The sequence below is a fragment of the Rutidosis leptorrhynchoides genome, chromosome 10, assembly GCF_046630445.1.
Source record: "Rutidosis leptorrhynchoides isolate AG116_Rl617_1_P2 chromosome 10, CSIRO_AGI_Rlap_v1, whole genome shotgun sequence".
NCBI classification, from domain to species: Eukaryota; Viridiplantae; Streptophyta; class Magnoliopsida; order Asterales; family Asteraceae; genus Rutidosis; species Rutidosis leptorrhynchoides.
In genome coordinates, this window is record NC_092342.1 from 346,231,818 (window position 1) to 346,259,232 (window position 27,415).

General features: G+C 32.9%; 1 non-coding gene across 1 annotated transcript; it reads right to left on the reverse strand.

Annotated features, from left to right (window-relative positions):
* Positions 1-23,703: 23,703 nt before the first annotated feature.
* LOC139873707 (small nucleolar RNA R71) lies at positions 23,704-23,810 on the reverse strand. Its single transcript, XR_011767433.1, has one exon. It is a non-coding gene; the product is annotated as a small nucleolar RNA R71 (small nucleolar RNA).
* Positions 23,811-27,415: the final 3,605 nt, after the last annotated feature.

Genomic DNA, 27,415 nt, shown 5'->3' on the forward strand with positions numbered 1-27,415 from the left:
AACACAATTATATTAAAATTTGTGTTTATATTTATAGTTTTCTTCTATTCTATATTTACACATAACTTTGCAAATTGTTATTTAAATGTATGGTTCAGTCTAATTAATCCTTGATTTGGCCATTTAATCCTCACAAGGTTCCGACCGATTGATCCCCGATTATAGATTTTTACAACCTTAAACGTCATATTGGTCGGTGCATCATACGAGATCAATCTAGTAGTGTTTTATGTTGTGACTTTAAAGGGCACATTTTTTATATGTAATAGGCTATATATAGCCTATGGCAGATGAATGAGAATAATACAGTTTTTTGCTCTATTATCATTTTTCATATTGTATATCACAAACAACAGAAAACAGCCTTTGTTTTCTAGTTTATACCCGTGAATTAGTAAGGAACTTATCCTTCAATCTCATTATGCTTAAACTATTCTTTAAATAAAACGCCACGCCTAGTATTTTTAAAAGTAAAGTTGTTGAAACACATTCTAGTCAATACCCTCCAATATATCATTATCAATAGTTATCATCGTCAATTTGTTACGACTCTTAACTAAATTGTTAAATAATTATTGAAGTCGTGTACATAAGTTAAAAGTTAATGTCTCCTCAATTAACAGGATCTGCACTGCGCATACTATGTATGTAGTATTTTAGTTTGATCATTAATATAATAATATATAGGCCTTTCAAAATTTAGGGCCCCTTCAAAAGTTTAGGCCTTGTGCTATTGCCTCACTTGCACAAGACGCCATGCTCTTAATACTCACTTAAAAAACACGTGATGAGCGGCTTTCAACCAAAATACATTTCACCTCTGGGTCCGTGTCCCATTTATCAAGACAGCTTTTATATCTCAAATCCATATCGTCGGTCAGCAAAAGAAATCGTACTTAATATAAACTATGAAGCATTTATTTAATTTAAATTAATTAAATAAATCTCATTAAAACAAAGCCAATATATTCACAAAACCTAAAAAGGGACAATCTTGTATGTAAACCAACATAGTTCATTAACAAAGTTGTAACTACTTCAAACACTTTTAGAATGAAGTACTATACAACGTATTAGGAATGAAGATATTATAGCAAGTGAGATTGGGGAAGACTACTTATGGATGTTCTTATGAGAGTAGATCAATTTTTCAAGCAAAACATGTGATTACAAATTCCCGAGACTTCCCTGATGATTTGCATTACCACTACTTGTCAAAGCTTTATGTAAAATCCATTATTACATATACATTAATATCAAAAACAAGGTTGGAAGTGATACGTTGCTCAGATTTCATTAGAACATATAGCGAGCTCGTTTATGAGAAGACATATCTGGTTCTAAGCTACAAGGAGCTGGAGGGAAATGAAGCATGTTTTGTTTCGATAACCTACTTTTTTAACAGTTCCCCCTAAACGAAAATCTCTATATGGCAACTCCATTTTCATTTAAGTTTGAGGGTTTAAACTTAAACATTGACGATTTATTTCTGATCGGGATTTCACACGGTCTCTTTTATCTTATGGTTGAGTTAGTTGTTGGATATCTAGGCATGTTGAGAAGGCTATAATTATAAATCCTACTATAAGAAAGTGTGTTTCAACCGATCTGCCTCGCTAACTACCAAAGAAACAGGGTAAAATTTACGTTGTGTTTGGCTTCAGCGTGTGTCCAAACACAATGGATCCTAAGATTGTCAAGATATCAGGTTTATGTTCTTCTTACGTGTCTGTAGTGGATGTGGAGCTTTTTTCCTTGTAACCATAACCTGAACATGAACCTTAAATCTTGACAAACTTAGGATCCAATGTGTTTGGGCACACGTTGAAACCAAACACAACGTATATTTTACCCTTCTTTTGTGGTACTTGGCGAGGCAGGTCGATTGAAACACACTACCTTACAGAAGAAAAAGAAATCATAGCTTTCTCAGCATGCCTAGAACATCCAACAACTACTTCAATCGTAAAATAAAACAGACCACGTGAAATCCCGATGAGACGTAAATCATTAAGGTTTTAAGTTTAAACCCTGAAACTCAAATTACAATGGAGTTGGCATATAAAGATTCCGTTTGGAAACTCTCAAAAGAGTCGGTTATCGAAACAAAACAAGTTGCATCACCCTCTAGCTCCTTGCAGCCTAGAACAAGACATGTCATCTCATAAACGAGTTTGTTGTATGTTTTAATAAAATTTAAGTAATGTATCCCTTGCGAACACTTTTTGAAATTGATGTGTAGGTGATAATAGATTTTACAAAAAACATTGACAAAAAAGGGTAATGCAAAATCAAGGAATGATATTTTAGAGGTATGAATGAGATCAGAATGTCAGTAGATGCACCTTTCCTCCAAACTTTTTTTTTTTTTTTTTTTTTTTTTTTTGGTTTGCATTATAAGAAGTTTTTAAAAGGGTATAGCAAACCTGATCCTTATCCACCAACACAGCCCTCACCGCTTCAACAAAATCACTTCGCAGTGAAGACCTTAGAGCAATGCGGTATTCGGTTTACATTACGCTATTAAGATGCATAAAACAAAAACCAGTAAATAACAAACAAACATTCTTAAAGAAATCATGTACAGAACCACAAATATATGGGAGCACTCACCCTTGATAGCTCATTGTTATTCTGTATGCAGATGCAACTCTGGAGAAGTAGTGTTGCGTAACAATAAGACAAAATTGTGCACCCTTTTTAATCCCAAGAAGACCATCTGTTGCCCACTGTGAAACTGCTCACTCAAAGAATAACAATACTAAAGAAGGCCTAACATTATGTTTGAATAACCTGGAGTTTGCCCATTTAATTTGATAAACTGAATAGTTAGTGAGCTAAATATAATTACAACAGCCTTACAATTACAATATTAATCAAGTATATGGCAGTTTAGGAGCATATATGCATTAATATTACACTTAGAACAGTTCTAATTTTAGCTAAACTTTTCAAATATTCTAAGTGACCCATTTGAGAAAAAAAAAAAAAAAAACCCAATTCAACCATTTTTTAGAAAAATAGCATCACAAGAAGAGTACAAGCTTTATCGAGCACCAAACTTGGGTTGTGCATGCCCTATTCATGCATAAGAGTTGTTATCATACATGTTAAAACGACACTTGCTGATACTTTTCCAGGGCTTCCATTATTTCTTTAACAGATTTGTTTGCATCAAACGTTGAGACTATATGAGGTAGAAGTGATTTCAATTGGGATTCTGACCCGAGTTTGGTAGTGTATGTTGCTAATATTGCTTGGAGGTCATGATATGGATCCACAGAACTGTAAATCAATTGAATAAAACTTTCCACTGATTTTTATGTGTTCGAGCCCTTGCTTCGCGGCGGGGGTTCGGTTTTCAATGTATTTTATTGCGTTTAGTTTGTAAAATCATTTTGTGGTTAACGATGATGTCGCTGAAGCGCAACTCGAGTCGAACTAAAATGTATAACCCGTGAAAGATTTAAATGTTATTTTAAATTAACAATATATGTGCATCTCCGCGTTTCGCTATGGAATTGTCGACTTTTAAAAATTTAACGGAGAATTAACGTGTATGAAAAATATCCCAAATATTTAGCGTTTTTAAAAAAAAACGTCCGTTTTGCGTATAGCTAGTGACATTGTGTTCCTAAAATTATTTCGAGTTTAACGATGGTGGCGGAAAAATTTAACTTGTTGCGAGTGCGAAGATATGGCCCGTTGAATATTTGGGTGGAGTTTGTTTAAGATTTTTTATGAGAATGAGTATTTGACACTTTATCCCCCTGTTTGGGGGGTGTGTTTGACTTTTTGGATAAAGTGTGAGGGTTTTGTTGTTCAATTTGAAGAAAAAAAAAGGCGAAAAGTCGAAAGTACCCCTGGGAACTATTCATTTACCCTATGTCTTTTAGATATTTGGGGGGTGGGTTTGACTTTTTGAATAAAGTGTGAGGGTTTTGTTGTTCAATTTAAAAAAAAAAACGCGAAAAATCGAAAGTACCCCTGGGTACTATTCATGTACCATATGTCTTTTAGATATATGTATAATAATATAATATAATACATACCAATTGAACAGTGGTTTCAAAAGGTTCACTATGTTGGGGTTCAGGAATTGAGACTTAATAATGTAAGTTTTTTTTTTTTTTTTTTTTTTTACTTATTGATCTAAGGATTTTCTTTTAAAGCCAAATCATGTTATTTTTTCGCCACTGTTATAAATTATTGTGGTGTTGAAAACTGACCTTTACTGTATTTGTTTATGAATTACAATCTTTTGTTGTACACACAACAATCATCGTTGTTCAACCCGATGAACCTTGGTTTTACATTGCATGCAACAAGAAGGCAAATATTGTCGATTCAAATGTGGATTTGACACTCAACATCGCGGATCCACCTTGGGGCAACCGGGGTCATCCACCCCTGACGATCGAAAATTATTCGCGAATATTTTTTTGTTAAATTTTAATAAAAATGATACTGAACTTTTTGGTTATAAATTAAGTGTAAGAAACAATAAACAAACGTGGCATTAGCTCAGTTGGTTTGGGTACTCTTCCAACAAATTGAAGGTTTGCAGTATCGAAACTTGTATCCATCAATTTTTTTTTTAAAAAAAAATACTACTTTTATTTTAAGTTTTCATGTCGTGTCCTTTGTGATCTTTGATTTTTTTTTCTTTGTATCAAGTATCATCATAGGTTATACCATGTAACCATCTTTTTCTTATATCAGTACTATACTATTGGCTTTTAAAAAATAATATACTACTTATGAGTAGAGCTATATATAGTTATAGTTATACAGTCGTGTCCTTTGATCTTTGATTTTTTTTCTTTCTATCAAGTATCATCATAGGTTATACCATGTAACCATCTTTTTCTTATATCAGTACTATACTATTGGCTTTTAAAAAATAATATACTACTTATGAGTAGAGCTATATATAGTTACTAATTTTATGAGCCCTTCCGTTGGACGGAAGTTCTAAAAATACGATTTCGTAACTGTTGAATACGGAGTATATGATAAAAGCATAACTACGTATTATGGTAAAGTTCGTTGCAATTTATTCTCAGATAGGGAGAGGGGTGACTTTCTCTACTTTTGAGAGTGTTTTCACTCTGGGTGGAGAAATGACTTGTCTTTATTCTCGGATAAGGGAAGGATTGTCAACATCTCATGTAACGACCCGCACTTTTTCGATCGTTCTATACTTATAAGATTAATATTTACATAAATTAAACCTTACCAACATGATAAGCAATCCAAATTGTTGAGATTTATGTTTCCGAAAAGAGTTTTACACAACGTTTGACCGTCTAGTTTGACCGATGATATCACGAACTATACAATATATGATAATTATACGTTTGTGTATATATATGTATATATACATATTTAACATGATTAATGAATGTTTTAATACCTCATTTTGTATTAATAACAATAAGTTATAAGTATGTTTTGAAACTACTAACTTAAGTTTTCAAAACGATAACCATACGTAACATTATTTGACATAAATACTTATAATCTATAATGTTTATACATATATCGTACAATTAATGTATTTAATCACTTTTAAGAACTTAAATACATAAAACCATATAAGTGTATTCACAAAAGATAGCTATATTTGAATCCTCATTCCATTTTTCACAAAATTTCTATACGTATATCTAGAGTATAAGTACTCGTATCATACCTAGCTCCTATACGTATTTACTATTGGTATATACACATCAAATCACCACCTAACTAGCCCTTGTTACTGCCCTAAGGTAGAGGTAATTGCTTTTGTATGATTGTTTGACAAATACACAAGATTACAAGCTAAAAATTTTGTCCTTTCCCCCCCCTAAATCACGTTTTTAAGGAGGATCATGTATCCTCATTTTGATTCAGCTTTCACTTCCATTTTCTAGCTAAAACACACACTCTTTCTTAACCCTTAAACTCCATAACCATTCAGCAAGAAACCATGAAGATCTAGCCATAGAAACAAGCCTTAATCACCATAAGAAAACCCTTACAAAAACACTTCAAGAATCCTTTCCAAGAACACAAACTTACTTCCAATCTTTCATCCAATTCCATCACCCTTTTGGTTCTAGGTTCTTACTCCTCTTTTACAGCAATCTTGTCCAAGTAACTTGAGGTAGTAACTTTGTTCATAACCTTATTCGATTCATATATATATAGCTATCTTATTTTGTGGTATAAAATTTTAACAACAAGAACATAGTTTGAATGTTTTCAAACTTGTTTGCAAACTAAATAGATCCTTCTAACTTAACTTTTAAAATACTTCAAGACCTGTAATATATCTTAAATATATGCTAATTTAACAAGGTTTAACTTGGTTTTTCAAAGAACACCTTAAAAACTGTTTTTACGACGTCGGAGTGTAACCGGGGGCTGTTTTGGGTTGGATAATTAAAAACCATCTTAAATTTTGAATTGGAGGTTTATTTTCTGGAAAAATGATTTTTACTATGAATATGTTAACGCATAAAAATTTTATGATTTAACTCAAAGTATAAGTATTTTTAGAAAAATAATCATTTAAGGTTGTTTACATGATGGAAAATGATTAACTTCATAAGTTTCACCAAAGTTTGACCTATGACCTGTGATTTCGAATGCAAACTAAGGTATTTACAGTTCATATTCTTAAAGAGGGACTCGATCCAAGGAAGTGGCAAGTTGAACCAACGGAAACGGAGTTGTAACGAAGAAACTATGACCAAAACGAGATCGGATATCTAAGACTAGTTTAGCTACGAAAATAATTGGAGAAAATTAAATAAATCACATATTTTTAAAATAACATGATATTTCATATATATGTACTCATAATTTAATTTTATATGGTTCAGGATCACCCGTAAACAATACGAGAAGATTAATCATAAGATTCCCATGATTGTACGCAACACGTCATCTGACAACACCGGTACTTTATGTACGCAACACGTCATTTGACAACACCGGTACCATGGGTCAAGATTAATCTCGACCAATACATATACGATGGGGGTTTTATTTATTTCGTTGGGGGTTTATTAAACACCTAAAAATGAACCATTTAAAATTGAATTACTAACATCGGACTGCTAACTACGGACTAAGGAATTATTAAAAGTATTAAAAGTATTATAAGTATATATATGTGACGATTGTTTAAAAAGAAAAGGTATTGATATATTATATATGGATAGGTTCGTGATATCAACCGGAGACCAAGTCAAAATATATATATCTTCAAGGCAAAAGTGAGTATATAGTCCCACTTTTAAACTCTAAATATTTCGGGATGAGAATACATGTATTTTATGTTTTACGATATGGACACAAGTAACTGAAAAATATATTCTACGTTGAGTTGTACCACTGGCATACTTCCCTGTAGCTTGGTAACTGTTATTTACAGCGGTATTGTAAACGCGAATCCTGTTGATAGATCTATCGGGCCTGACAACCCCAACCGGACTGGACGACCAGTATTCAACGGTTGCACAGTACTTCGTTTCGTGACTACACTTGGTACGGTGTAGTAAGATTTTATAATAAAGGGAATATGCGACGTGATTAAATGTTAAGTATGGTTACCAAGTGCTCAACCACTTAGAATATTTTTATTAAAACGTTTATATATGAAATCTTGTGGTCTATATATATATTGCTGCCGGCATTAAACCTATATCTCACCAACTTTATGTTGACGTTTTAAACATGTCTATTCTCAGGTGATAATTAGAAGCTTCCGCTGCAACATGTTGAATTTAAACAAGATCTTGAGTATGCATATTTGTGTCAAAAATAAAACTGCATATCGGAGGATTTGTAATGTAAAATATGCTAGAAATCGTATTGTTATCATCACATGTAAAGTTTGTAAGTCTAAGATTATCGCTAAACGATAATCATCTTTTTATTGTCTAAAGCTTGTATTAAAATAAGAGTTATGGTTTGTAATGTAAAATAAATGCAGTTGTTCTTTTAAAAATGTCGCACATAGAGGTCAATACCTCGCAATGAAATCATACGTTATCTAACTCGTTCTTATGGTTAAGGACGGGTTATGACATGTGGTATCAGAGCGGTGGTCTTAGCGAACCAGGTTTGCATTAGTGTGTCTAACTGATAAGTCGTTAGGATACATTAGTAAGTCTGGACTTTGACCGGGTCTGATTTAAAAACCATTGCTTATCATTGTTGGTTAAAATTTATATGTAAATATTATGTAGTACTAATGGGTTAGTTGTTGTGTGATAGATGTCGGGCTCAAAACTTGTCATCACGTTCAGCGACTCCGAACCAGAATCTTCAGATGGTGTTCCAGTCATTAACCTATCCGATGACGAAAATAATATCTTTGGGGAAGACTCACAAATTCCGGATGAACCGACTATAGAGAACCCGAAAAGTGAACCCGAGGAGGAAAGTGAACCCGAGGAGGAAAGTGAACCCGAGGAAGAAATACAGGAAATTACAAAAGACGAGTTCGAACTAGGAAAGAAACGAAAGGCTAATGAATTAGAAAATTCAAATCCCGAGTTTAGTAAGGATGATGTGGCACCAACTCCACTAGACACTACCACCCCTATTCCCGCTATTCCTATTCGTTCTATCCCGGCATCCAGTTCTTCAGTCCCACAGCCAAAATATAGGCAGACAGCCAGGATAAGCGTTAAGCGATTCTTTGAACCTAAACGTCCTAGAAAATAGACCAAACGATGCGCTGCCGTATTAAACCATGGGATCATATAATGTTTTGTATAATATTATTAGTGTGGTTTGTTTAATGTTCGATGTAAGATAAGCATATGTAAAATAGTGAAGTGTGAAATGCAATAATTTTTCATGGTTAAGTATTATTTAGATGGTAGTAATTGATTCTGTACTAAGCTATTAAGTATGGACATTAACGGGTAGGTACTACCCTAGATATAATTATAAAACGCTAATAAGAAGAAAAGGCTTTTATAATAATACCTGGTTCATATTATTAATAAGCTATAATGTACTGTAAATATACACTACATCTATAATATTCCATGTGAATAATTATTTTCTTTCCATTCTTATAGAAGAATATGGCGCGATTGAACCGAATGACGAAACAAGAAATCCAGGAACTCATCAATCAGCGAGTGAACGACAGAATGTTATGGGTCGAGGCTACAAGTGGTGCTGCAGTTAACCCAAATCCTCGTGTGGGGTGCACTTACAAAACTTTTCAAGCTTGCATGCCCTCATCATTCAGTGGAACAGAAGGACCGATCGGTTTAACCCGGTGGATAGAAAAGATGGAGACTGTGTTTAAAATCAGTGGTTGTGTTGAAAAGGACATGACCAAGTATGCATCGTGCACTTTACAAGATAGTGCACTCACGTGGTGGAAAAATTATGTGAAGGCTATAGGAGGAGATGTAGCTTATGATACTCCGTGGGAAGAATTCAAAACAATGTTAATCAACGAATATTGTCCAAGGAACGAGGTTAGGAAGTTGGAAGATGAGTTACGAAGTCTGAAGGTTATTGGTACTGAAATCACCAACTACAATCAGCGATTCATGGAATTAGTTTTGCTATGTCCTGAATTGGTTCCAACCGAAGAACGGAAGATTGAAATGTACAAAGATGGTTTGCCGAAAAAGGTCAAGGCAAATGTTACAGCATCGAAACCTAAGACAATTCATGAAGCTATAATCATGGCAAACGAGCTAATGGATCAGGTCATCATGGATAAGAAAGTATCCAATACTGATGTGAAGGTATCAGGTAACAAAAGAAAGTGGAATGGAAATTATGATCGAGGTAACCAACAACAATCTTTTAAGAAACAAGAAAACACGCAAGGTACGGGTAGTGGTTTAAGCTTTGGTTATAAAGGACAAAATTCTTTATGCAACCAATGCCACAAACATCACTCTGGTTACTGTAATGTGGTATGCAACAAATGTAATCGAAAGGGTCATCTTGCTGAAGATTGTAGGGCTCTCGTTACAAATACAAATGGTACCAAGACTCCTGCCACCAATGCAAATAGAACTGCTTTGGCTACCATTACTTGTTTTGGGTGTGAAAAACAAGGTCACTATAAGAGCCAGTGCCCGAATCCAGAGAAGAATATCGGACCTGCACGTGGGAGAGCATTTGTTATTAATGCTAGAGAGGCATGTGAAGACCCGGAGCTTGTTACGGGTACGTTTACCATTAATAACTTATCCGCATCTATTATATTTGATACTGGTGCTGATAGAAGTTACGTGTGTAGAGACTTTCACGCTAAATTGAATTGTTCATCATTACCTCTAGATGCTAAGTACATGATTGAGTTAGCTAATGGTAAACTAATTAAAGCCGATAAAATTTGCCGTGATTGTAAAATAAATTTAGCCAGAGAAACATTTAAAATTGACTTAATACCCGTAGAATTAGGAAGTTTTGATGTAATAGTCGGCATGGACTGGATGTCCAAAATAGGAGCTGAAGTTGTGTGCGCCAAGAAGGCAATTCGCATTCCTCGTAAGAATAAAACGCCAGTAATGATTTATGGAGAGAAGGGTAACTCAAAGCTAAAACTCATTAGTTATTTGAAAGCTCAAAAGTGCTTGAAGAAAGGGTGCTATGCTATCTTAGCACATGTTAATAAAGTCGAAAAGAAAGAAAAAGAGAAGTGCATCAATGACGTGCCTGTGGCAAGAGATTTTCCTGAAGTATTTCCGGAAGAGTTGCCGGGATTACCTCCATTTAGATCTGTAGAATTTCAAATAGATTTAGTACCAGGAGCTGCACCAGTTGCCCGTGCTCCATATAGACTTGCACCGTCCGAGTTAAAAGAACTTCAAAGTCAGTTAAAACAATTACTGGATCGTGGATTCATACGACCAAGTACTTCACCGTGGGGAGCTCCAATTTTATTCGTCAAGAAGAAAGACGGATCTTTCCGAATGTGTATAGATTATCGTGAATTAAATAAGTTAACTATCAAGAATCGGTATCCACTACCGAGAATTGACGACTTATTTGATCAACTCCAAGGATCATGTGTGTACTCGAAAATTGACCTAAGATCGGGCTATCATCAACTACGCGTCAAAGAAGAAGATATACCGAAAACTGCTTTTCGGACACGTTATGGTCATTACGAATTTTTGGTCATGCCGTTTGGATTGACGAATGCGCCAGCTGTATTCATGGACCTCATGAATCGAGTTTGTAGTCCATATTTAGATAAGTTTGTTATCGTTTTCATTGATGATATTCTTATCTATTCCAAGAGTGAGCAAGAGCATGAGCAGCATTTAAGGTTGATATTAGAGTTGTTAAGAAAAGAACAGCTATATGCTAAATTTTCTAAATGTGCTTTCTGGTTGAAAGAAGTGCAATTTCTTGGCCACGTTGTTAGTAGCAAAGGAATTCAGGTTGATCCAGCAAAAATTGAAGCCATTGAAAAATGGGAGACTCCTAAGACACCAATGCAGATACGCCAATTTTTGGGTTTAGCCGGTTATTATAGAAGGTTTATTCAAGATTTTTTCCCGAATAGCTAAGCCGTTGACAGCGTTAACGCAAAAAGGGAAGAAATATGAATGGACTTCTGAGCAGGAGAGTGCATTTCAATTACTGAAAAAGAAGTTGACTACGGCGCCTATTTTATCGTTACCAGAAGGGAACGATGATTTTGAAATATATTGTGACGCTTCGCGACAAGGTTTTGGTTGCGTTCTTATGCAACAGAAGAAAGTTATTGCATACGCATCCCGACAATTAAAGATTCACGAGCGGAATTATACGACGCATGATCTAGAACTGGGAGCAGTCGTGTTTGCATTGAAGATATGGAGACACTACTTGTATGGGGTTAAATGCACTGTGTTTACTGATCATAAAAGCCTTCAACATATTTTCGATCAAAAACAGCTGAACATGAGGCAACGTAGGTGGGTTGAGTTAATAAATGACTAGGATTGTGAAATTCGTTATCATCCCGGGAAAGCGAACGTGGTGGCCGACGCTCTAAGCAGAAAGGAACGAGAACCAATTCGAGTACGAGCGATGAACATAAAAATTCGCATGAATCTCAACTCACAAATCAAAGAAGTTCAACGAGAAGCACTTACTAAAGAAAATATAGGAAATGAAATAATGAAGAAGTATGAGAAGCAACTCGTTATACGGGAAGATAGAATTCGATATTTTGCAAACCGTATTTGGGTACCGAAGTTGGGTGGATTAAGGAAGTTGATATTGAATGAGGCACATAAGACAAGATACTCGATACATCCTGGAGTTGGAAAGATGTACCAAGATCTTAAGACACATTATTGGTGGCCTAATTTAAAGACAGACGTTGCAACATATGTTGGGGAATGTTTAACTTGTTCCAAAGTCAAAGCTGAACACCAGAAGCCGTCAGGGTTACTTCAACAACCAGAAATCCCAGAATGGAAATGGGATGGTATTACCATGGATTTCATCACGAAGTTACCAAAGACTGCCTGGGGATACGACACCATTTGGGTGATTGTTGATCGTCTCACCAAGTCTGCACATTTCTTGCCTATAAAGGAAACGGATAGAATGGAGAAACTATTACGATTGTATATAAAGGAAGTTGTTTCAAGGCATGGAATACCTATTTCCATTATATCCGATCGTGATAGTAGATTTACATCAAAGTTATGGCAATCACTACAGGAGGCCCTAGGAACTCGTTTGGATATGAGTACCGCGTATCATCCGCAAACCGACGGGCAGAGTGAAAGAACGATTCAGACTCTTGAAGACATGCTCAGGGCATGTGTGATCGATTTTGGAAACGGATGGGATAAATATCTACCATTAGCAGAATTCTCGTATAATAATAGTTATCATGCGAGCATTAAAGCTGCGCCATTCGAAGCATTGTACGGAAGGAAGTGTAGATCTCCTATTTGTTGGAATGAAGTAGGAGATCGACAATTAACTGGTCCCGAGATCATACACGAAACGACTGAGAAGATAGTACAAATCAAGGAGAGATTGAAAACAGCCCGTAGTCGCCAAAAGAGCTACGCCGATGTTCGAAGGAAACCATTAGAGTTTCAGATCGGTGACATGGTTATGTTAAAGGTGTCACCGTGGAAAGGTGTAATACGCTTCGGAAAAAGGGGTAAACTGAACCCAAGATATGTAGGCCCGTTCAAGATTATCGAACGCATTGGACCGGTAGCTTATCGACTCGAGTTACCACAACAACTCGCCGGAGTACATAATACATTTCACGTCTCAAACCTTAAGAAGTGTCTTGCAAAGGAAGATCTCACCATTCCTCTTGAAGAAATCCATGTCGATGAGAAACTACAATTCATCGAAGAACCAATCGAAATCATGGACCGTGAAGTTAAACAGCTCAAGCAGAGCAACATACCGATCGTTAAGGTTCGTTGGAATGCTCGAAGAGGTCCTGAGTTTACTTGGGAACGAGAGGATCAGATGAAACAAAAGTATCCACACTTGTTTCTCGATGACGCAAAATAGGTACAATTTTAAAATTTCGGGACGAAATTTATTTAACGGGGAGGTAATGTAACGACCCGCACTTTTTCGATCGTTCTATACTTATAAGATTAATATTTACATAAATTAAACCTTACTAACATGATAAGCAATCCAAATTGTTGAGATTTATGTTTCCGAAAAGAGTTTTACACAACGTTTGACCGTCTAGTTTGACCGATGATATCACGAACTATACAATATATGATAATTATACGTTTGTGTATATATATGTATATATACATATTTAACATGATTAATGAATGTTTTAATACCTCATTTTGTATTAATAACAATAAGTTATAAGTATGTTTTGAAACTACTAACTTAAGTTTTCAAAACGATAACCATACGTAACGTTATTTGACATAAATACTTATAATCTATAATGTTTATACATATATCGTACAAGTAATGTATTTAATCACTTTTAAGAACTTAAATACATAAAACCATATAAGTGTATTCACAAAAGATAGCTATATTTGAATCCTCATTCCATTTTTCACAAAATTTCTATACGTATATCTAGAGTATAAGTACTCGTATCATACCTAGCTCCTATACGTATTTACTATTGGTATATACACATCAAATCACCACCTAACTAGCCCTTGTTACTGCCCTAAGGTAGAGGTAATTGCTTTTGTATGATTGTTTGACAAATACACAAGATTACAAGCTAAAAATTTTGTCCTTTCCCCCCCCTAAATCACGTTTTTAAGGAGGATCATGTATCCTCATTTTGATTCAACTTTCACTTCCATTTTCTAGCTAAAACACACACTCTTTCTTAACCCTTAAACTTCATAACCATTCAGCAAGAAATCATGAAGATCTAGCCATAGAAACAAGCCTTAATCACCATAAGAAAACCCTTACAAAAACACTTCAAGAATCCTTTCCAAGAACACAAACTTACTTCCAATCTTTCATCCAATTCCATCACCCTTTTGGTTCTAGGTTCTTACTCCTCTTTTACAGAAATCTTGTCCAAGTAACTTGAGGTAGTAACTTTGTTCATAACCTTATTCGATTCATATATATATAGCTATCTTATTTTGTGGTATAAAATTTTAACAACAAGAACATAGTTTGAATGTTTTCAAACTTGTTTGCAAACTAAATAGATCCTTCTAACTTAACTTTTAAAATACTTCAAGACCTGTAATATATCTTAAATATATGCTAATTTAACAAGGTTTAACTTGGTTTTTCAAAGAACACCTTAAAAACTGTTTTTACGACGTCGGAGTGTAACCGGGGGCTGTTTTGGGTTGGATAATTAAAAACCATCTTAAATTTTGAATTGGAGGTTTATTTTCTGGAAAAATGATTTTTACTATGAATATGTTAACGCATAAAAATTTTATGATTTAACTCAAAGTATAAGTATTTTTAGAAAAATAATCATTTAAGGTTGTTTACATGATGGAAAATGATTAACTTCATAAGTTTCACCAAAGTTTGACCTATGACCTGTGATTTCGAATGCAAACTAAGGTATTTACAGTTCATATTCTTAAAGAGGGACTCGATCCAAGGAAGTGGCAAGTTGAACCAACGGAAACGGAGTTGTAACGAAGAAACTATGACCAAAACGAGATCGGATATCTAAGACTAGTTTAGCTACGAAAATAATTGGAGAAAATTAAATAAATCACATATTTTTAAAATAACATGATATTTCATATATATGTACTCATAATTTAATTTTATATGGTTCAGGATCACCCGTAAACAATACGAGAAGATTAATCATAAGATTCCCATGATTGTACGCAACACGTCATCTGACAACACCGGTACTTTATGTACGCAACACGTCATTTGACAACACCGGTACCATGGGTCAAGATTAATCTCGACCAATACATATACGATGGGGGTTTTATTTATTTCGTTGGAGGTTTATTAAACACCTAAAAATGAACCATTTAAAATTGAATTACTAACATCGGACTGCTAACTACGGACTAAGGAATTATTAAAAGTATTAAAAGTATTATAAGTATATATATGTGACGATTGTTTAAAAAGAAAAGGTATTGATATATTATATATGGATAGGTTCGTGATATCAACCGGAGACCAAGTCAAAATATATATATCTTCAAGGCAAAAGTGAGTATATAGTCCCACTTTTAAACTCTAAATATTTCGGGATGAGAATACATGTATTTTATGTTTTACGATATGGACACAAGTAACTGAAAAATATATTCTACGTTGAGTTGTACCACTGGCATACTTCCCTGTAGCTTGGTAACTGTTATTTACAGCGGTATTGTAAACGCGAATCCTGTTGATAGATCTATCGGGCCTGACAACCCCAACCGGACTGGACGACCAGTATTCAACGGTTGCACAGTACTTCGTTTCGTGACTACACTTGGTACGGTGTAGTAAGATTTTATAATAAAGGGAATATGCGACGTGATTAAATGTTAAGTATGGTTACCAAGTGCTCAACCACTTAGAATATTTTTATTAAAACGTTTATATATGAAATCTTGTGGTCTATATATATATTGCTGCCGGCATTAAACCTATATCTCACCAACTTTATGTTGACGTTTTAAACATGTCTATTCTCAGGTGATAATTAGAAGCTTCCGTTGCAACATGTTGAATTTAAACAAGATCTTGAGTATGCATATTTGTGTCAAAAATAAAACTGCATATCGGAGGATTTGTAATGTAAAATATGCTAGAAATCGTATTGTTATCATCACATGTAAAGTTTGTAAGTCTAAGATTATCGCTAAACGATAATCATCTTTTTATTGTCTAAAGCTTGTATTAAAATAAGAGTTATGGTTTGTAATGTAAAATAAATGCAGTTGTTCTTTTAAAAATGTCGCATATAGAGGTCAATACCTCGCAATGAAATCATACGTTATCTAACTCGTTCTTATGGTTAAGGACGGGTTATGACATCTCACCTCCCTCATACACCATCTATGTGGTATTGGGTTTTGTTGTTGTTGTTGTTCGATACAATTTATGAGCCCGTACGTTGGAAGAAAGTTCCAAGAATATGATTTCGCAAGCTTTTCAAAAAAAAAAAGAAAAAAAAAAGAATATGATTTCGCAATTGTTGAATGAAGTACATATTATGGTGAAGTTCGTTGCAATTTTATGAGCTCGTTCGTTGAACGGGAGTTCTAAGAATACAATTCGCAACTGTTGAGTATATAACAAAAGTAGAAGTACATATTTTGGTGAAGTTCGTTGCAGATTAAGATTTTAAAATTGTTATAGTGTCATTGAATATTAAAATCAACTACCTCTAAATTTGTTACTTCATAACTTACACATCATGTTAAAATAAAAGTCGTACAATCAAAATCAGGAAGGAAGGAAGGAGTATCATTAAATATTGTTAAAGAGTTTTTTTACCTAATTCATATGTATATGTACCTAAAATAAAATAAAAAATAATTATTAAAAGCAAGCCACATTAGATATATCCATAACTACAAATCTACAATACATAATAATTTATAGTTACTCTCTTACTAATCAAAAGAATATATCCATAACCACAAATCTAAAATACATGATAACTTATTAGTTAATCTCTTACTTATTAGTTTTTTAAATATCATCACGATTTATTTTACTTATATAAAGTATTTGATTCAACGTTTTGATTTAGTTTACATATAAATTAACTTTTTAATAGTTTAATATGGTAAAGGTAATAATCTCCTTAATTAGGATAATGACACATAAAATTACTTAATTCAGTTTAATTGAGAATTTGACACGTATGCAAATTTAATTCAGATTAATTGAGAGAATGACATGTAGAATTATTGGCACGCGCTTTATCTATACATTATTATAAAGCGGGTGCCAATAATCATACGTGTCAATTTATCAATTAATCTGAATTAAATTTGCACACGTGTCAATTCTTCAATTAAACTGAATTAAATAAACATGTCATTTTTTCAATTAAACTGAATCAAATAATAATAACTTCCTAAAATAATCCCCCTAAATTAAGGTCCTAAGTTAAGGTATGTAATTTTCACGGTAATCTATGCCTTCAATTTTAAAATTGAGGTTTACTTGACCGATCAAAATCATTAATTAATTTTATTGATTTATAAAAAATAATATTTTAACACATAAAATATGAAATACGCCGTATAATTTAACTAACTGATTATATTAATTTGTCGTGGGATTAACTTGAGAGTCTAGATAAAAGCCACATGTGATAAACTTAACAATTATTTTTAAATAAAATTAAATTAGTTAATTAAACTTTATAATTATAAACTAATCAAAATGTTTTATTCATATATAAACCCAAACCTATTGTATCGATCTCTTTGTGCTTTGGTTTAAGGTTCATAAAACCTCCTAATAAGATATGTTCACTACTTGATCTTCAAACAATAAAGAAATAAAATGTTAGAATTTTTATGACATACATTATTTGCACAAGTATAACTATAAAGATAATTCGTATATAATGTTGCCACATATCACTTTCTCTATAATTCTTAATTTTTTAGTTATTGATATATTTTTCGAAACAAAATATTAACTTAACTTTTTAGGAAAATATAAAAATAAGTAGTCACGTAGACATTAGTTAAAGGGGGATGATTCTCACACACTGTTTTTTGATCCTCACACACCCTTTTACCCTATTATTAGGGAGGAGTTCAAGTAAATTGGTGTGTGAGGATCAAAAAACAGTGTGTGAGAATCATCCCCTTTAGTTAAAACATATATTTAAAACTTTTATTCAATAGCCGCTCATAAAACACTATTTGTGACAACCCGGAAATTTCCAACCAAATTTAAACTTTATCTTTATATTATTCCGACACGATAAGCAATGTTTATTAAGTTAAATCTCAAGAATTTTAATTTGTGTTCATACATTCATTATAACCTCGACCAAATTCTGACGATTCACGAACCGTTATATATAAATAAATATGTATATATATTATAACTTGAGAATATTAATAAAGTATTAAACGTATAATACTTTACATGAACGTATTTGTTTCAATATGTTTATCGATGGAATTAGAAGATAATATCAAATGATTGATTTATCAGATACATTATGATATGATTACGGGTCTATGTTATGAGGTCCACTGTGATTTAAGAAATCTATTCTTTTTGACAACATTCGGAAAATGGTAAAGTGATTTATAAGTAAGAACGTGAAGTGTAAATAACTTAGATGTTAGATATCGACAAGTTAAGTAACTCGACATTTTTCATTAAGATAATTTCATACGTTTATTTAACCTTTGAACTTTATCCCATGCTTCACCAACAAACTGTAATTTAAAAACTTGAAACCTATTATGAATATATATGATTCTACTTTTCTAAAACATTTTATGATATAACGATTTCCATTATTTTAACCTTTAAACAAAATGATTCTTAAAAATATATTTGGTTTTAGAAAATAAAATTATTATATTTATTTGATTTAGTTTCAAACGTACAAAAACGTTTTCAGTTTAAAAAGAACTTTATTATTAAAACGTATATAACTTTTATAAATATCTAGAACCACTTTTGACAACTCATTACTTAACCAGTATAATAAAGATAACGATATTTATATTTTATTTTATTAAATATATATAACGATTTAAATTAATATTATATATATTTATACGCGTATTATACGTACATAGTTTTATACTTTTACTATACTTAAACTTTACCTTTACTTTATTTTTACTTTACTTTAACTTTAATAATTCACTTTAATAATTCACTTTAATAATTCATACTTTAATAATTCACTTTAATAATTCATACTTTAATAATTCACTTTAATAATTCATACTTTAATAATTCACTTTAATAATTCATACTTTAATAATTCAAAAATCTATTATAAATAGAATTCAATAGGTTTCATTATTTCATATAAACTTGAAAATATTTTTCTCTAAACTCTCTCAATCGATTTACATATATATATATTTACTATGTATTATTTCAAGATATTATTAGTATACATAAAATATTACGTCAGAGTGCTGTCCGAGTGATTTCGAAATTGTTTTTCGAGTGGGATTGGATTAAGAAAATTATGGGTTATAGCTATGGAGGTGATTGGGTATGGTTCATGGGTATGCTCGTGAGGTCAATATAGTGTTTATCATCTCCGTTGCATCTACGTACCTTTCCTGCAATATTGAATCTCAATATTGATACGTGAGTACTCATAATTTAACTTTTACATACTAATAGTGTATCCCTGACTAGTGCTCGAGTTTATAGGATTATGCATGTTTGTACTTTTGATATTGCCTTTAGTTAGGTTATGTTGAATCCTGAATTAGTTATATATGCGACTGAGATAAGGTATAATATATGCATGTCGTTAGAAAGCTAGCGAAAAATTAAGAACTTTTCATTTAGATATCGAATGATTTCGATGAACGGATTTGAAGTTATAGTCCATCGAATTTTTGTATTATTATTAAAAATGATTATTATTATCGTCGTTATTATCGTCGTTCTAGTTTTATCTTATTATTATTATTATTATTATCTTTATCAATAAAAGGATTTATCATTAAAAAATTGTTATTATTTTATTATTATTACTATCGTTATTATCGTTAAAGTTATAATTAGTATTATTATTATTATCCAATTATTATTATTATTATTATTATTATTATTATTATTATTATTGGTATTATTATAATTATTAACATTATTAATATATATATCATTATTTAAAAATGGTTATTGTTATTGTTAATATTATTATTACTATATTATCATTAAGATAATTATTAGTATTATCGTTAATAATTGATAAGGCTAAAAAGGAACATATATTTCATAGCAAAATCCCCCAAGAAAGACAAGATTTTAGTTGCAATTGTTCCATTTTCAAGTAATATTCGTTTATTTTAAATAAGTGCGAAGACAAAAGGCGAAAACGAAGATTTGAAGACAAAAAGGTCCAAAATGCTCAAATGTACAAGATACAATTAAAAAGGTTCAAATTATTGATGAGGAACGTCTAAAAATGACAAGAGTACAAGTTACAAAACGCAAAGTACACGATATAAAATAGTACGAAAGGACGTCCGAAAATCCGGAACCGGGACCCGAGCCAAGAAGAAACGCCCGACGCAATGGACCAAAAATATCTAGTCTACTATGCACATAAATATAATATAATATATAAATAATTATTAAAATTATTTATATTTTATATATATTTAATAAATATGTCGACGAACAAGAAGACAAAAGATATGTGAGCTGTCCAGCGTGGCCATGCGAGTCGCATGGCAAATAGGCATAAACCCATGCGAGTCGCATGGCAGTAAAAATCTGGCCAAATGCCTATAAAAAGGCAGTTTATGCACGAACTCAAACACATCTTTTTCTTTTCCTTCTCTGTAAACATATAACATAAATAAATAATTATAATTTTAATTATAATTTTAATAATTATGATTTAGTTTAGTATTGTAACAAATGATTTACGGGTTTTAAGTCAAGACTCTGCCCGTGTAATACTACGATATTAATACCCACTGTAAGTTATGTCTTTCCTTTTTAATTTAATGTCTCGTAGCTAAGTTATTATTATGCTTATTTAAAACGAAGTAATCATGATGTTGGGCTAATTACTAAAATTGGGTAATTGGGCTTTGTACCATAATTAAGGTTTGGGCAAAAGACCGACACTTGTGGAAATTGGACTATTGACTATTAATAGATGGGGGGTATTGTCTAATTGAGTGACAACTCATTGGAGTCTGTCGAACCTATCTTCAAATTAATTATCCTAATAATTAATAATGATTATGGTTGTCCTATTTAGTGACGTTCATATGAAATCTATTATAATCATTTAATTAATTATTCGGGTTGGGTAATTGATTATTCAAACTGATCAAGTGGGTAAATTAATATTCATATCTAATCAAAACAGGGGTAGATTACATACAGTGATAACTGGTGTAATTGTTGACAGAAGTGATAACTGCGTCACAGTTTAAATCCTTAATTAGTTGGAATATTTGACTTCGGGTATAAGGGTAATTTGACGAGGACACTCGCACTTTATATTTATGACCGATGGACTATTATGGACAAAAACCAGATAGACGTATCAAATAAACCAGGACAAAGGACAATTAACCCATGGTAATAAATTAAAATCAACACGTCAAACATCATGATTACGGAAGTTTAAATAAGCATAATTCTTTTATTATATTTCTCATCGTATCTTTATTTACTGTCATTTTATTACTCGCAATTTTATTTACTGTCATTTTATTTATTGTCATTATTTTACGCACTTTAATTATCGTCATTTATCTTTGCGCTTAAAATATAGAATCGACAAACCGGTCATTAAACGGTAAAACCCCCCTTTTATAATAATATTACTACTTATATATATATATATATATATATATATATATATATTTATATAAATATAGTTTTATAAAAATATAGTAAGTAATCACTAGCTCCCTGTGGAACGAACCGGACTTACTAAAAACTACACTACTCTACGATTAGGTACACTACCTATAGTGTTGTAGCAAGGTTTAGGTATATCCCATCCGTAAATTAATAAAACTTGTGTCATATTTTGTAGTATTTCCTAGTAAAAATAATACTATTTCGTACCCTCACGCTACATCATCAAGTTTTTGGCGCCGCTGCCGGGGAGCACTAAAACGCTATATTTTTAATTTATATTTGCAAAAATAAAAAAAAAAAAAAAAAAAACGTAAAAAAAAAACGAACAAAAAAAAAAAAAAAAACGTTTAAAAAAAAAAAAAACGTAAAAAAAAAAAAAAACGTAAAAAAAAAAAAATTATATTTTTTTAAGATTTTGTCTATAAAAAAAAAATGTTTTTTTTAGTTTTATTACCTTTAGATTTTTAGACTATAGTCGCAACTTTTAGTATTAAGTTTAGTTTTCCATAGTTATTTTTACTTCTAGAATTTTTAGGCTTTGCCGTAAAATCCCTTAAGTGCTTATTCCTTAGACTAAGTTTTAGGTGCTTTAGAATTTTACGACGCCGTATTTCGCACTACTTTCTTATTTTTATTTTTCGACGCCTATTTTTCGACCTTTTTCATTTTTCGACACTTTTCGACGCGCACTCTTTTTCTCTCTTATTTCTCGCCATTCTAGTTTTTAGGATTTAGATTTTTTTTCTACTTCTTCTCTAAATTTCTTAAAATTACGAAAATTTATTTTAAGTGGTTAAATTGATAGACATCAAAATTTTCTGGTTCGTAGTAATAGTTGGATTTGTACGTGGACCGGGTTATTGGAGCCAAACAGTACTCAATTATATTGAGACCAAACGAATCCTGCCCCTCTGCTGCATCTTTTGGCTATTCGAAACGTGGGCAAAATCAGAAAAGTCTATTGATTGGATAACTTATTATAATTTTTCTTTCCTTTTTAAAAACTAATAGGATATTCAGTGAATGCACCGAGCAAAACGTTCACCACCTTTCACACGTTCACCACCTGTAACTCGATCAAGACATCTAGCAAATATTGTCGCCGTTGATTTTTCTTTAGAATCGTCATCTAGTCGAACAAGAACTCCAACTCAAATTTCCGATAATCCATCTTTTGAACCCGACTTCACAATTAAGAACCCGGAGCATATTCAAGGACAATTCCAAGATCCTGAACCACTAATTATTCCTCCTGAACCACAAACCGTTAAATCAGAGTCCTCTAGTGATTCGTATTCAACAAATTCAATTATGGAAGTAACGGAACCTCTAAGTATGGAAGATCGAATGAGAGCCACACGCACGGGCCAAGGTCACGCCATTATTAAGCCAGAAGTTAATGCGCCAGATTATGAAATCAAAGGACAAATTCTACACATGGTAACTAACCAATGCCAATTCAGTGGTGCACCGAATGAAGATCCTAACGAACACCTTCGTACGTTTAAAAGAATTTATACACTATTCAAAATCCGAGAAGTGGAAGATGAGCAGATCTATCTCATGTTGTTTCCCTGGACTTTAAAGGGAGAAGCCAAAGATTGGTTAGAATCGTTACCTGAAGGGGCGATTGACACATGGGATGTTTTAGTTGAAAAATTTCTTAAACAATTCTTTCCGGCATCTAAAGCCGTGAGACTTCAAGGAGAAATTGTTACTTTCGCGCAAAAGCCAAATGAAACATTATATGAGGCGTGGACAAGATTCGTAAGGATGTTGAGAGGATGTCCTCAACACGGTTTAGACACTTACCAAATAGTACAAATATTCTACCAAGGTGTCAACGTTGCTACACGAAAAGACATCGACATAACAGCTGGTGGTTCCATCATGAAGAAAACCGCAACTGAAGCTTACAAAATTATTGATAATACAGCCTCCCACTCGCATGAGTGGCACCAAGAAAAAGATATTTTTCGTTCATCTAAAGTGGCTAGAGCCGATTCTAGCCATGACTTTGATTCCGTTTCCGCAAAAATAGATGCTTTCGAAAGACGAATGGAAAAGATGAATAAAGATATTCACGCAATACGAATCAGTTGTGAGCAATGCGGTGGACCACACTTATTGAAAGATTGTCACATTGAACCAACGATGGAACAACGAGAGAATGTTTCCTATATGAACCAAAGGCCGGGAAATAATTATCAAAATAATTATCAACCGCCAAGGCTAAACTTAAATCGAAATCAAAACATTCTTTACAATCCAAAAGGACCCGAAAATAACTGGTATAACCAACAAGGTCCGAATAACCAACCGACTCAAAACAACACTTTCAATCAACAAAGACCTAGCTTGTATAAACCACCACAACAACCCGAAGAGAAAAAGCCAAATCTAGAAGAAATGATGGCAAAGCTGATTGAATCTCAAACACAATTCATTACATCTCAAACCCAAACGAACGAGAGATTTGATCAGTCATTAAGAACTCAACAAGCTTCCATTTTGAATCTAGAAAAACACGTAGGTACTCTTGCTAGCATGATGAGTGAGAGGGAACAAGGAAAGCTACCGAGTAATACTGAAGTAAATCCTCGGAATGAGAATGTTAATATGGTTTCAACGAATTCTGAAAAACCAGCACCAGAAGATGGGAAGGTTTTAGATGAGAGTAACAATGAAGAAGTTACACCACCACCACCCGAGTATGTAAAGCCAATGGTGGCACCATACAAACCACCCATCCCGTTTCCAAGAAAAGGAGTTGAGTATGAGCAAGTGATAGGTAATAAAGATTGTGATACCTCTGGAAAGAAGAAGAAGAAAAAGAATAAGAAAGTACAAGAAACAAAAGCCGTAGAAGTAAACCCGGTGAATACAGTTCCACCAAAACCTCCACCTAGGGTAGGTGATCCGGGTGAATTTATTGTTCCTTGTCTACTTAGTGATTGTTTCATGTATGATGCACTAGCAGATTTAGGTGCAAGTGTGAGTGTTATGCCTCTTTCCTTATATAAGAGATTAGGTGTAGGTAAGTTAAGTCCAACGGATATGAGTGTTCGACTCTTTGATCAAACCATTAAGCACCCAGTTGGAATTGCTGACAACCTACCCATTCAAGTAGGTAATTTAACCTTTCTAGTCGAATTCATTGTCATTGACATAGAAGAGGACCCAAACATTCCTCTAATTTTAGGTCGACCATTCTTTGCGTCCACCGGGGCGTTATTTGATGTAGGAAATGGAAGAATGACACTTAGTAGTGGTAACAAATCGATCACCTTTATGATTCGAAAGTCTAAATCTCCACCAACCAAAACCATTGAACCAGCAAAAACGATTGGTAACAACCATGTTGTTTTACCAACTCCAACGGTAGTGCTTAATAATAATGAAACGCCTAAGTGTGGGGAAAATGAAGTAACACCTAATGATGACATGATAACAAAGAACCCCGTTGTTGATACGAAATTAAATGATCTCGTTATTAATAGTTCAATGAAGAAACTTATTAAACAGATTCGCGATGCTAGAACCAAGGGGAACTTTAAGTTATGTAACCGGTTAGTATCCAATCTATCACCTAAAGAAAAGGAGAAACTAGTTGAAATTGTGGATATTACACAGGAATCCGACCAATGGCTTAAAGAAAAAGTCACGGATATGCAAGTTGATTATGGACCAAGAGAAATTAACGATGAAGTTAATCACAATTTTGACACCACGGCTACCTAAGTGTGGGGAGATTCAAATGTTCTAAAAAGAAAATGCTATCTAGAGTTAGTTGTTCTGTTCTCGTGTAGTTCCGAGAATGGAACCCGATTGGTCTTTTCCGCTAGCAGACACTAAAGAACTAGTTTTCTCCCTCCATTCTGAATTTTTGTTTTGTAGGTTTTTTTTTTATGAAATTAATATGCATTTTAATTTAAGTTTTTAAAAACAAAAATGTACTTTATTTCATTAAGTTAAAAAAATGATTTCTAAAATTCGTCGTGAGTTGAAGACTAGGTCATTAAGCTGAAATTACGTTACCCGAGGGCGGGGCGACAAATTTTGTTATCATTATTTTTAATTTTATTGATTTAAAGTATGCCAAAAATATTATACTTTATAAATTTTTGAACGTGGGGTTATATACCAAACTTCAAAAATATGTATATATGTTTGTATTTTATGTTATGTACAAAACAGGGTAAAACAGCGCACTTTCAAAGACTAGCATTAAGTTCAGCAAAAGCTAATAATTTTGACGACAATATCAAATGTGAAATAACAACAATATGTTTGCAAACTCGGTATTTTTAATCACTTTTCTACGCTAATCACCCTCATGAATTTAAATTTAGTCTGATTTCATGCAAATGAGGGCATTGCATGATCTCAAGTGTGGGGAAGGGTTATAAATTCTCTCGGGTTTATACTTGGCTTATTTTCTAAATATTATGAAAATTTTAAAATTTTTTAACTAAATGAATTCAAAATCATGTTTATACATATTTATGAACGATAAAACTAGGTGTTAATGCCGAAATTATCGTTACCTCAGAAAGGACATAAATTGAGAAACACCCTAAAACGATTTAATTCATTTAAAATGAAATAGAAGAAAATAAAAAGGCAAAGAAAGAAACTAAGTGTGGGAAGAATGTACCAAGTTATTCAATTTAAAACATATATCACATATTTTTGTACAAGATTATTGCAGGTACTTTTGCTTTGGATGATACTAATCAGTTTTACCCGGTTTACTGTAATATATTTGAAAGAAAGATGGATCTACACGATGAATCAATTCCATCATTAAAAGGAAGTAAAGTCTTCCGAAAAAGACACGCGCTTCTTGATTTAGGTCAAGAAGTTGTCGTCCAGACCAGCTGTAGGTTGACGAAAAATCTAGAAAAGTCATCTCTAAAATCAGCAGGAAATCCACGAACCTCAGCATCAAACAGGGTCGCCAAGTGGTCAGATTTATCCTAACCATGAGAAGGATTTATCTCGTACAATGGGGAGGCACCGTGCAAATTAGCTTGATAAGACTAATGAATCAGATCCCCATAAAGGATAATCTCCTTAAAGATTAAAAATCAACTTTTAAGACTGATATTACTCAATCCTTGAGATTGACCTTAAAGATTGAGAATTCAAACTCATGGAATTCAATGATATCTAAACTCGAGCTTGAACGAGAAAATATTTTGATCAAAAATACAAACCGATTTGTTTTCTGAAAACCCATTTTCAATGCGTTCATTACCATTGAACGTAAAATCCTAGGAATTCACCTGGAATTCATTAGGTCACCTGAACCAAATCGGGTGTCAACCGTAAGAACGGTGGTTGCATAGCATGGTCGGAGACAGGACCTTGTGCCAGACCGAAAAATCATAGGATGATCTTTATT